The 12128-nt window shown below is 41.9% G+C and overlaps 1 pseudogene; it reads right to left on the bottom strand.

Annotated features, from left to right (window-relative positions):
- Positions 1–4983: 4983 nt before the first annotated feature.
- Positions 4984–10821, bottom strand: LOC145656543 (eukaryotic translation initiation factor 4 gamma 3-like; annotated as a pseudogene).
- Between the last annotated feature and the right edge of the window lie 1307 nt (positions 10822–12128).

Raw genomic sequence — 12128 nt, 5'->3', positions numbered from 1 at the left:
CTGTTTTCTGCTGATGTTCTGTTCTGCCAGGTATCTCTGTACTTCAACTGTGGCATCAGCAGTGACATGGTGAGTTTTTTCTGGCCTACATGAGCATGGCATCAAAATGACACCACAGTTTGCTTCCTGAGAAGCAAAAACAGATCATATGAATGAGGTCTTAACTCTGCAATGGACTTTAAACCAATGTAAAAATACTAACCAGGTCTTTCAGTTACAGCATCCTGTGATGTTGAAGCTGCAGCTGGGGTTGAATGTGACTGTCTAGATCCTATTGCATTGGCATATTCAAAGGCGAGTCATTTTATTGCTTCATCTGTCTTTGTTGGGCAGCACAGATAACACAGCACTCCAGAATCATGTACTAGAGTATGGTGTGTCCACCGGGAGTAGGTGGGTGGTTGGAAGAGCATAAAAGACTGTTGTTACTGTAAAGATTCATTTAGACCTTTCATTAGGACTGTTATTCTTTTTTTTTTTAGGTGGGGGGGGGGGGGGTGTATTTAATGAAATAATAATGAAAAATTAATAGATGAATTCATACCAACTTAAATTTCCTGGTAAATAAATAATTTGTAAGGTAAAAGTTATTTTGAGAGTGATGTTAAGGATTTTTTTTTAAATGTTAATTACAATTTCAAATTAGAATAATTCTAATATCTACAGGATGATCTGAGGGTTAAAGAAACAAAAGGTGGATCTTATGGGCAATACTGCAAAAGTCATTATTGTAGTACAAGACCCTTTCTTCTAGCTAAGTGATCTGCTGCGTCTCAGTTTGAGTCATGTAGAATTCTAAAGACAGAAAGTCTTAATTCTGGCATAAAACAAAACTGAAGGGGGAAACATACTTTGAGTTAGCACCAGTAGTTATTGATTTTTTTAACAACAAAAAAGACAAACAATGTTTTAGTGGTGCTGGTTTAGACAAAAACATCTTGCTATAATCATCAACCATTTAACTTGCTGTAACATTGAGAGGTAAGGAGGCAGACGCATGTCCGAAGAGGAGCGAGATTTATTATGGGCAAATCCAAAATCAGAGTCGTTTATATGGTCCGGGGTCACAGAGCCGACACGGAGAGTACTGGGATACATTACAAAACAAAAACACACAAAGGCAAACTAGGGAAACAGGCTATAACTAAGACAAGGGAACACTCAGGACTGGGAAACACGAAGGCATGAAGTACAAAGAAACAACCTTCAAACAGTCAAACATTCATTCAACAGTTAAACAAACAATGAAACAATGAACAGCCATGACCAAGGCACACAAGAGGGTTTAAATACATGAAATTCACAAAACTAGAAAAGGACAGGTGTAAGCAATCAATGTGAGGACAAAACAAAACTATGGAATGGAACAAAACACAAGACATGGAACAAAACAAATTACATGGAAGGGACTGATCGTGACACTTGCCCAGTGAATTTAAATGAAAGAAGTTACACCGAGTTGAGATTTTATTTATTTTTATTTTATGTAACACTAAACAAGTTTGATAATTAAACAAGTTTGCCGTGTTGTCCATTTGGTTGGAAACCAAAACACTGTCTAACTGGCATATTGATCCCCTTTTTCTGATCAAGCTCGTCCATTCTCACTGTCTACTGGAGAGGAGGTCACTGGTACCAGAGTCTCTGCTTCATCTGCACAGACTGCAGCATGCTTTGCCAGACTGAAAAATCTGTTATGTTTTTAAGTTTCTTTTTAAGAAATGTATCAATTTTGTGTTGGTGTGGACTATAATCAAATGCAATCTTTTCTACTGTATACATGTTAACTAGCCACAGATGAAAAAGCTTGTACAAGAAAATGATTAAATAAAGGCAAAAATCTTTAAAAAGTGGTCTTGATATGTGACACAAATCAACAGAACAATCATTTGCATTATATTGTCACAAATTTAAAAATTATGACAATATTCAATAATGTCATTTATCAGCCCAAGTTAAATTGGTGACCAGGTGAATTAATTTACTTTATCTAGCAGATAGTTAACACAGTGATAATCATGTAGTGTAAGCAGGATAGGTAACATGAATTTGATGTGATGAAACTATATTGAGGTTTCTGTAGCTTGTCACCCCTGAATAATGATAAATCGGCTTATAGAAGGAAAGTGATTGTTGTTTGGTGCTGCACACTTAAGATGAGTTAAAACTTTTTGTTTTGTTTTAGCCATTTGACAGTTTTTCAGTGTCAGGTCTGCCCTCATTCATCAACCTGGATGCACCACCAGCTATAACCGCCAAAGATCCTCTGAATTCTAACCGTTTCCAGAACTGGTTCAGAGGTGAGTCTACCTATTAGTCTACAGTCATTACCCAGGCCTAAACCCCTATCTTTGTGGAGTCTTGCCATCCTTTCATTGTGGGCATTTCTGAAACTTTTTTTCCCGGTGTTTTGTTTGCTACCTGTTTTTTTTGTCTCTGTCTGCTTTTGATTTTAGACTTGCTTTATTTTAGTACTGTTGCTGTCTCCAATTACTTCCTGACCCTTTTGGTCTGTGCCTCTGATGGCGTTTTGCTGAGGGTTTGTATTAATAATAGGTTCTATACCATTAGGTCTAGTGGGTTTGTATTAATAATAGGTTCTGTACCATTAGGTCTAGTGGGTTTGTATTAATAATAGGTTCTGTACCATTAGGTCTAGCGAGTTTGTATTATCTACATGAGGGATAATGTTTGTCTCTGAAAATGTATTATCAGTATGTGCCTAACGCTCCTCTCTATTCCAAAGATGATCCGATTTCCATAATTCTCGTATTGCATAAAACATTTATTTCCATTAAATGTTTTAGCATTCAGGTGGTTGTTTTTCTTTGCAACAATTATTGGCGTGAAATCTACTGTGCCATATACTCAAGATCCAAAGTCAAACGAGTCCGCACATCAGGTGTTGAACCCATTCATAGTATTTTTCTGCATATCTAATATGCCAATATTTTCTCGTAACCATCCCACCAAGTCCTAAAAACACTGAAACCTAAATACTTAGTAACTACAGTAAAGCTTGTGTCACTGTCTTAATTTATATTCTGCATTAGTTCATCAAATGGTTATTTATTGAGAGTGAGTCTGTATTTTTTAATTGAAAAAAAAAAAAACTTTGTCAGCACTAAACAGGTTTGTTGTCTGGTTTGAAGGCGGTGGTTCTGCTATTTTTCTGGCCTTTCTGCCCTTCCAACTAGTTTCTGTACCCAGTCATTCCATCAAGGGAGGTGTGTTGCTATTGAAATGTCTAATTTCCTTTATCTATTGAATTCATAACATACATTAGAATTACATTTATTATAGCTGCAGGTGGCAATTAAGGGGTCCAATCATTTTATCACAGCTGCACAACTTGGTTGCTGATGACATCCCACATTAAGTTCACCAGCCTCTGTGGTTGGTTTTGAGGTTTTGTTCCCAGGAATGTTGTATTTTAAATCTAATCTCTCAATTTTCTCTGCTGAATTGCTTTATATAAATATAATTTTTTTCTGATTTGACATGAGTAAGAAATATAGTTCCCCCAGAAGGTCAGTTCACCCCAAATGTACTTGCATTCACAGTATGTTCATATACACCATTGAAGTTTGGTGATAATCTAACACTCTATGGCTAAGTTTTATGCTATTAATTAAGAAAAATCCTGCTCTTGGGGATTGACAGTTAAATACACATATTTTTGAGCATTATTTACGAGAAGATCTGCATTTTTTACATTTAAAAGGTATCTCTAGATCAAAAGGTCACTCACTTGTTTGAAAGGTACATTTGACAAACTAATTTAGGTATCAAAAACAGGCTAAAAAAAGGTTTACGAAACGTATTGAATTTATTTGTGGAATAGTCACAAAGTATTGTACCACATTTCTCATGCACAATTTGAACACAATGGGATTGACTCATTTTTCTGTTTTTAAATACCTTTTCATATGTCAGAGGGGCTCTATTGGCTAAAATGTCCTATAATTGCCATGCTAGCTCAAAGTCCATAAATCGGTACTCATGTCAAGTTTCATAAGAATTACTCAAAGAAGTATTTATTTTTTTCAGCTGTTTTGAATGAATCAGTACACCTTGGAAGGATTGATAGGTATGTAGGGGCCATATACCATACAAATATCAACATGTTTCAGTCTCATCAACATTTTGATACCAAATTTGTGAAGATTGGAGAAAGGTCCTACGACTAGTGTTACAGTTCATCAGCAACATAAAAAGCAGTAGGATATTTAAATTCAAAGTAATTTCTACAAGAATCAATGTTATAGCAGTCCACTGAAGCCAGTTCTATGATTAGCCAATTACCTGAAAAACATTAGCCAATGTTTGAGTCATCCTTAGGAATCTTCCAGCTTGCTTACAGAAGCAGTATGCAAAATTTCATCTTGATCAGAAGAACAGTTGTTGAGAAACAGTTATTTGCATATTATAATGCCCCATATTGACAAAACTGCTACATTTGGTAAGCTACCTCAAAGTCAATACTGGTATAAGTCTTTTAAATTTCATGAAATCTGAACACGTCCTTCAGGAGTGACAGCTAGTTAAAGTTAAAGCCTGACATTTGTACTACTACTTTGTACTACTAATATTAGACTGGAATAGGACAGCTGTATTTTTTATGTCAGGTTTTTGTTTAAATAATTATTGAGATTCAGATCCAAATATTTTGACACCAATTTCACTCAGATTGTGTGAAAATCCTAGGACTGGTATGAAATTAGCAAAAACAAACAAACAAACAAACAAACAAAAAAAGTTAAATCTAATGGGCAGAGCCTATCTGAATTCAGGAGAAGCCAAGGAAGAATAAAATAAAAAGAAATAATAATATTTCTATATTCATCTCTGCCTTTTGTTTGGAACAACTGCAAATGTTACATTTAGTTTTAATTGCAGTTCATAAAGGAAAAAGCAAAAATACATTAGAGTCAGAACTTTTGTTTCTTTGTCACACAGTTTTATTATTGTTTTGAATTATTGTATTGTCTTTTAGCACACGTTGGCAAATGTGTCCATCCTCCTGTCAATTGTCCTTGGACTTGTCCTCGGCCTCACACAGCCAGGTGAAAAAGGCTGTCACGGATTTGAGGGCCACACCTTTGCCTCTTGTTTTGCTTGGACAGCAGCTGCTGGTGCACCTTCCTCTGCTCCTCGTGCTCCTCAAGTTTGGCCTCCTTATGGATTTGCTCGATGGTCTTGGGCCCGTGGTCAGCTCGCCGCGACACCCAGTTATGCTAAAAAAGCAAAATCAGCAGATGCATTCTTTTGCATCACCATGCGCTGGAATGGCAAACACAAACACACAAACACACGCAGAGTCTCTAACCAGTCGCAAGTCGATGACGTCCTGGAGCAGGAACCGAATGCGTGAGGAAGCCCTCCTCTCCTTCACTGTCTTTTCTATATATTTAAAGTAGTGATCCATTTTTGGCTGGGAGAGAGAGAGAGAGAGAGAGAGAGAGAGAGAGAGAGAGAGAGAGAGAGAGTGTGTAAGAGAAACGTCGACAAATTTCAGGTATTCTTCCCCTTTCGATTCGATCAGGTGTGCTCTCAGCTGAACTCATGTCGCAAGACGTTTATGACTCTTATGTAAACCCTGCTGCCTTGCACGTTGGTCAGTGCTGTAAAGCAGTTCACTGCCACTGTGGGTGTAGCTGTGCTGTCATCAGCTGCACTTGGCTTTGGGGAATCCAGGGTGCAGCAGCAGGAGGCGGCAAACGTGGAGGAGGCTGTGAGAGCAAAACCTTCTAACAGCTGACCAGTCCTGAATAAAAGCCTTTCATTTTGTCAGCTGCAGTAGGAGCAGAGCTAACAACCACACTGACAACTTCACTAAACAACATGAACTTGGACACTTTTAAAATCATTGCCAAGGCCTAATAATACACTGATATCAGCACAGCATGCTAGTCGCACTATAGATGATGATCCTAATTAGTTGGCTACCCTGTAGTCAGAGTGCAGGCAACAGGCAAGCAACAGAAAACACTGACGGCAAAACTTTTATAGACAACATTTCAACATGCTTGTTTTTTGGTTAAAAGCGTGCATGGAGAAAACAATATACAATAAAAAAGACCAGGAAAATTAAACACAAATAACTGTCACACTAGGTGGTGACTGAACTGTCCACATTACAACTGTTGTTCCTACCAGAGACAAAATGGACAGTCAAGATACAATATTCAAAACATCTTCATTCAGTTTTGTTGTGTAAAGTACTTGCTGTGAAAAACACATCATGGACAAAATCCGGAAAAATGTGCACAGTCGCTGCACTGCACACTAGCACTCATCTACACATGCACCGTAAACCTTTACATGACATATTAAAGATAATCCGATGCAAGTGCTGAGCATCTGCTGAGAATATTAAATCAACCCAGACCAGGCCCGCGGCCTGCTTACCCTGGCCTTCTCCAAGTCCAGGTCTTTGCCGATGGCTGCGAGGAGGTGGCACAGACGCTCCAGGCTCTCCTCGTTGTGGTTCATGAATAATTTGACCACGCAGTCGTGCATGATGGCCTCCGACAGCATGTGCAGCTTGAACAGCTCCCCGATCAACTTGATGTTGCCGATGGACCTCCTGTGGGCCTTGTCCTTCGCCTCCTCCAGATCCTCCTCCAGCCTCTCCCGCTCGCTGGCCTTGCGAGGAGTAACCAGAACAAAGACAAAAGCAAGAAACAGCGCGTTTGGACCCGATAACGACCTGGCTGGCTCCCAGCACTGCTGCCGATTTCAGTCCCCTTTCTCCTGATCTGTGGGTTGGTGAGTCGGGTAAACTAGACAGGAGTGCTGCTTACTAAAGTGGCCGCTTCCAGCTGGTGCCGCAGCTTCTCCAAAACATCATCGTTGACCTTGTCCTTCTCAAACTCCTTCTGACAGCGGTTCAGCAGCAGCTTTTGGAAACTCAGTGCTGGTGGGCTTGTCTGCCATGGGCACTTTTAACTACACAGGAAAGACATGTAGGAGAAACACTTGGGTATAAGATAGTGTTGAGAGTTCTGTTACTAAATAGAAGCTGATTAAAGCTCCATGTCCGTTTAGAGTGGTTCAAACAGAGTTCACTTCTGTGTGGCATTTGCTTTTGTATGGAACTTCAGCAGCAATGTATGGGAACATGTTACTCACCATAGCCAGGCAGCTGCACATATTGCCATAGGCCATAGAGAAGCTGGGCTCATCGATGGCTTTTTCAAAAACCAGGTCAACCACGCCTTTGAGGCGCTCCTCCGTGTCGATGGTGAGGTCCATCACCTGCTTCATCAGCTGGTTAAACATCTGTGGTGTCAGTTTGTTCAAGATACTGCGCACCTTCTGGAAAAGCTCCTGGAGAGGAAAACAGACTACCAACTAAGCTTTCCATTACAAAGAACCCAATCTTTTGTTAAATTCAGCAGTTCTTCCACATAATGACTAACTCCTCACTTTCACCAAATATTTACTCTGCCATTTGGAACTTTGTCATGAACAAAAATCACTCAGCTTTACTATATAGACAGATAAAGGCATCATACATCAATCACACTTTCCGAGAAGCGTAGCACCGGCAGCAAACAGTTTATCAAATCTTATCAACTAAAACCCCTCATGTGCTCCAAATTCAAATTAAAAGAAAACCCATTAGAACTACCTACAAGAATTTCAGATTTAATCAACATATAACTCCTACAAACAAAATAATATATACATAATAACCAAATCTGATCCAATAATAACCCTACCGACCAGACAATGCAATGAAGATCTGTCAATCTCTCCCAATGCTGAATTGCGCACAAATTTGCAAGAATATTTTAAACACAACCACTGGGCGCTAACCTATAATATATACAAGATCATCCACAGAATACACTACTGTTCACACATAACACCGTAGATAACTATGCATGCCATATGGCACAGTACACCCATAAAACATTTTTGGCAGGAAGCTGCCAACCTTTTATCACACTCTCTAAATATCCTTCGGTCCTCATCTCCCGCAGTGTCTGCTAGGAGACACATCAGCAATCACTGGGACAGAGAGGGCCTCCAAAGCATACACCATTAATCCAAGAAAACCATACTTCTGAACTGACAAACAAGAAAGCACCATTACTCACTAGAGAAACTTACTACTGAATTGCAATGGCAAAAGTTTTATGCATGCATCAAAAACAAAACTACTCTTTTTTAACTCAAGTCTGAACACCTCACTTCAATAATCTACAATACTCTCTCACCAAAATCAACACCACAATCAACAAAAGGAACAACAAGCACACAAGATCTGGCCCTCAGTATCATCACACCCCCTGTTTACACTAGAAACCAATGTCCCCCTGCATAGCTACATTCGTGCACACTCCCCACACACCCACCCAATTAAACAACGACTCTATAATTTAAATATCCAATTCTTGAAGAGCATATCGCAAAAAAAATTAAGTATCTTTCAAGCCAACCATAACAGGCTGTGACTCTGAAATCTGAAAACAGGGCATGGCGGAGTGAGGTGCTGACCTGAGTTTTCTGGGTCTCGGGGTTCTGGGTGTTCTCCCTTTTCCTGCCAGGTTTCCAGGCATTCTCGGCCTTCTTCAGCTGCACCTCGTCGTTCATGGACACGTTGGTGATGATCTTGCGGGGAGACGGCTGTCTCGGGCCTACACTGAGCAGCTGAAGCAACGAATGGGTGCTCTTTATTATGGGCGGTAACAATGTCACAAAGACCTCGGTCACATAAGATGACCAGGCGCTCATTCATTTGTGCAAGAGACAGAAGAGAAGGGATGAGCGTAGAGACCCACCGGTGCACCCCTGCCTCCAGGAATTGCCCTGCGGAAGTCTGCAGAGGCTGGGTTGAAGCCTGGGTCTCTGGCGATAATGCGAGGGCCCACCTGCTGCAGGGGCAGCTTGTTTTGTTTGATCTAGAAAAGAACAGAGTCAAGTCGAAGTCCATCAGCCCCTCTCCATGGAATGGTTTTAAAGGTCCCCTAAGGCCAATGTTTTAGCAGGCTTACCTTGTCCAGTACCACATCAGAGATGGGAGGAAGCCCCTCTGGCTTCTGCATGCAGGCAGGCATGAACTGGAAGGCCAACAGGAAGTCTCTATCATACTGCCTCTTCCCATCCTTCAGCTCTGGCTCTGCATGCAGAGAGGGGTACAGTGAGCACCTGGAGAGAGGAATCACCTCTCTGTCAGGACACTGGGCCTGCCCCACAGGAGTGTCCTCTTTTGGCTTCTTCCAGGTGTTGGATAAACTAATAGCTGTAAAACATAACAAATCAGTCTGGTGTCTTTTTAGTGTTCTAACATAGCATGTCATGCATGTGGTTATTTACCTTGACTCAAGCTTTGCCTAAGCTTGGACTGTAAGATGGGCCCCACTTTATCCTCCAGCAAGACCTCTGGATCCTTCCCAGTCTCTTTCAGCTCTGCCCCAGTGGAGGCTCCACAGGCCTGGACTGCCTCTATAACAGCCTGGCCAGGGAGAGTGAGGCCTGAAGGAGCAGCAGTGCTGGAAGGCAATGAGGGCGTCAGCGTGCCTGAGGCAACCGCCTCTCCGGCTGCTGGACTTGCAACCTTCGCCAGACAGTGGGCCTCCAGGGCCAGGCCGACACTGACATTCCCCTGCTCTGCTACCTGGCTGTTCAGCTGCTGGGATTTGAGGTATAAAATGTGAGGATAATGAGGGTGTGGACATAAAAACTAGCAAAAGACAGAAAAGATGGAGAGAGAGAGAGAGAGAGAGAGAGAGAGATACTGCACACACATGCAGAAGAAGGGGAATGGCAACGAGGGTGGGGGGGTGAGCACAGCACAGCACAGCACAGCACAGCATAATTAGAGAAGTGAGTAGAGCAAGAGGCAAAGAGAGAGAGAGAGAGGAAATGAGAAAACACAAGAGGGCAAAAGATCCAGCTGCAAAGGCACAAAATGTGTGTGTGTGTGGAGGGTGAAGACACAAAGACAGCAAGAGACAGCAGACAAGCATGGGGTGCTTAAATAAATGGGCAGGAGAAATAGAGAAAGAGAGGAAAGAGGAACACTGTTAACATTTAGGGAAAGAGGACACAAAGTAAGTGCAACAGCGCAGTAGTGAGTGTTCCCTTTACAGAGAGGCCTTTCCTCAGAGGAGCTGAGGTGCTCAGGGTTTGGCTGAATCCTTCTTACAGGGCCTTTACGTGGGCTGTCTGTGTAGAGGGAACACGAGGGAAGATCAGGAGGATTCGAGTGGCTGTGAGGGAGAACTAAGATGGAGGCAGACGAAAGAATAGGCACGGCAAGTCGGAACATCAAAACACATCTGAGAAGCCTTCTGAAATCAGAACAGCCACAATCACACAAGCTACTGGAACAAGTCAAATATGACAGAGGAGGGTCAACGGTGCGACCGAATCACTGAAGAAGGAAGAGAGAATGGCCGGAAATCAAACTACACCATCAGATTTTGTTGCTGATTGTATGATGCTTTTAACAGGACAAGACAATGAAAGCCAGCCAAACAACCAAACAATCAGCTCAGAGCTCATTATGAGGGAGGACTAGATGAGAGAGTACTTTGACCTGTGGAGTGGATCACGCGAAGCAGCAGTCTGCAGCCGATCAGGGGCTCGGGCTGTGGGACTGAATGGCTTACCTGTGGAGCAGTAAGGGTAGTGCAGGGACGTCCCACTGGTGGGCTTATGTTCTGGCTAATGCCTACTCCTGACATGATCTCCTCTGTGATATCCTTGCCATCCTGGTTAGGGTCTCGGATACGGATCTTAGCGAACAGCAAGTTATTGCATCTATTAAGTCAAGCTACAATTAAATCAATTTCACCTCTGAGGCATGGGGAATACTCACTGTTTTCTTTACCCTCTTAGTGGATGGAGGCTGCTGAGCTGTATGCACTATTATGGATGGAGATTTGGTGTATATGGTCTGGCCAGGATAGTATGAAGGCCCTGCCACTAGTGGTGACCAAAAAAAGCACTTGTTTCAGTAAGAGAGCAAAAGACAAAACAGTTTCAGCCAGCGGGAATACCCAGAAGAAAGGTCTCTTTATCGGTGAGAGCACGCATGTGTGTTTCCCAGGTGGGGGTAGAGAAAGGGAAGTCCAAACTCACCATATGCTAGTGGGCAGTCTGCAGGAAAGAGCCCAGGGTAGAATGTACTGGGTCCTGTGGGCTGGACGGAGTACTGCTGGGGATGTCCCACGTAGGGAAGGCCACTGTGGCGATACTGAGAATGAAACAGAACAGCAGAGGTAAAGGGCCTAGCACCAGACATGGCCATTCATATAGGACACTCCTAAAAGAGATATTCGAAGCAGTAAACAAACAAAAAATACAAAAACATTTAGTTTTTACACTGAAAAAAAAACTAAACTAGAACTTCTCATTTCTGCTTCCAAGATAAAACATATTTTTATCTACACATATTAGGAGCAGTTTATTTATTGCTGGCCAACCTGTTTATAGACAGATTTTCAACCCATTTGCTACACTGTGTACATATTTGCACAGGCGCTTTTCTCTGCTCTGGGTACCTGGGGCACGTAATACTGGAGTACGTAGTACTGGGTGGTCTGGGATGAGGTGAAGGGCATGGGCGTCAGGAACATCATGATGGGCTGGCTGGACACGGGTCAAATGGAAGGGCTGTTACTTGGAATGGCAGGCTGGGCTGTCTGCATCTGAGGGATCTGGAAAAGCTGGGAGAGGAGAGGAGCGGAGAGTGAGGGTCACAGAGCAGCGTGGCGTATGCCGCAGCAGCCGGCTCAGACGCTCGGAGTGAAGACTTTAGTCAAGAGTTGAGTCGTGGACTCTACAGCAGTTGTACTGGGAATGTTGAGGAGATATATACATAAAAAAAAAAAGTTTAATATTTTCAAGGGATTTTGAATGTCCTATTATGCTAGGCATGCAAGATACAAAAAGAAAACCTTTTAAGAGTCTGTTTCACATGCATGACACTAATACAAGGGTGAATGAACTAGCATGAAAAATTAAACAATTACAATGACGGATGCAGCTAATTAGCCATGATTGCAGGAGAGGGGATATATATGTAAAAGACAACTAATCTTGAATGTAAATTTGTACTGATAACCTGAGTCTATCAAAGCCAATGCTGACAAAATATGACATGAGCTAGA

Source organism: Electrophorus electricus, unplaced genomic scaffold (assembly GCF_041902795.1).
Source record: "Electrophorus electricus isolate QZ-2024a unplaced genomic scaffold, ASM4190279v1 Scaffold78, whole genome shotgun sequence".
NCBI classification, from domain to species: Eukaryota; Metazoa; Chordata; class Actinopteri; order Gymnotiformes; family Gymnotidae; genus Electrophorus; species Electrophorus electricus.
This window is presented reverse-complemented; position numbering and strand designations above follow the sequence as displayed.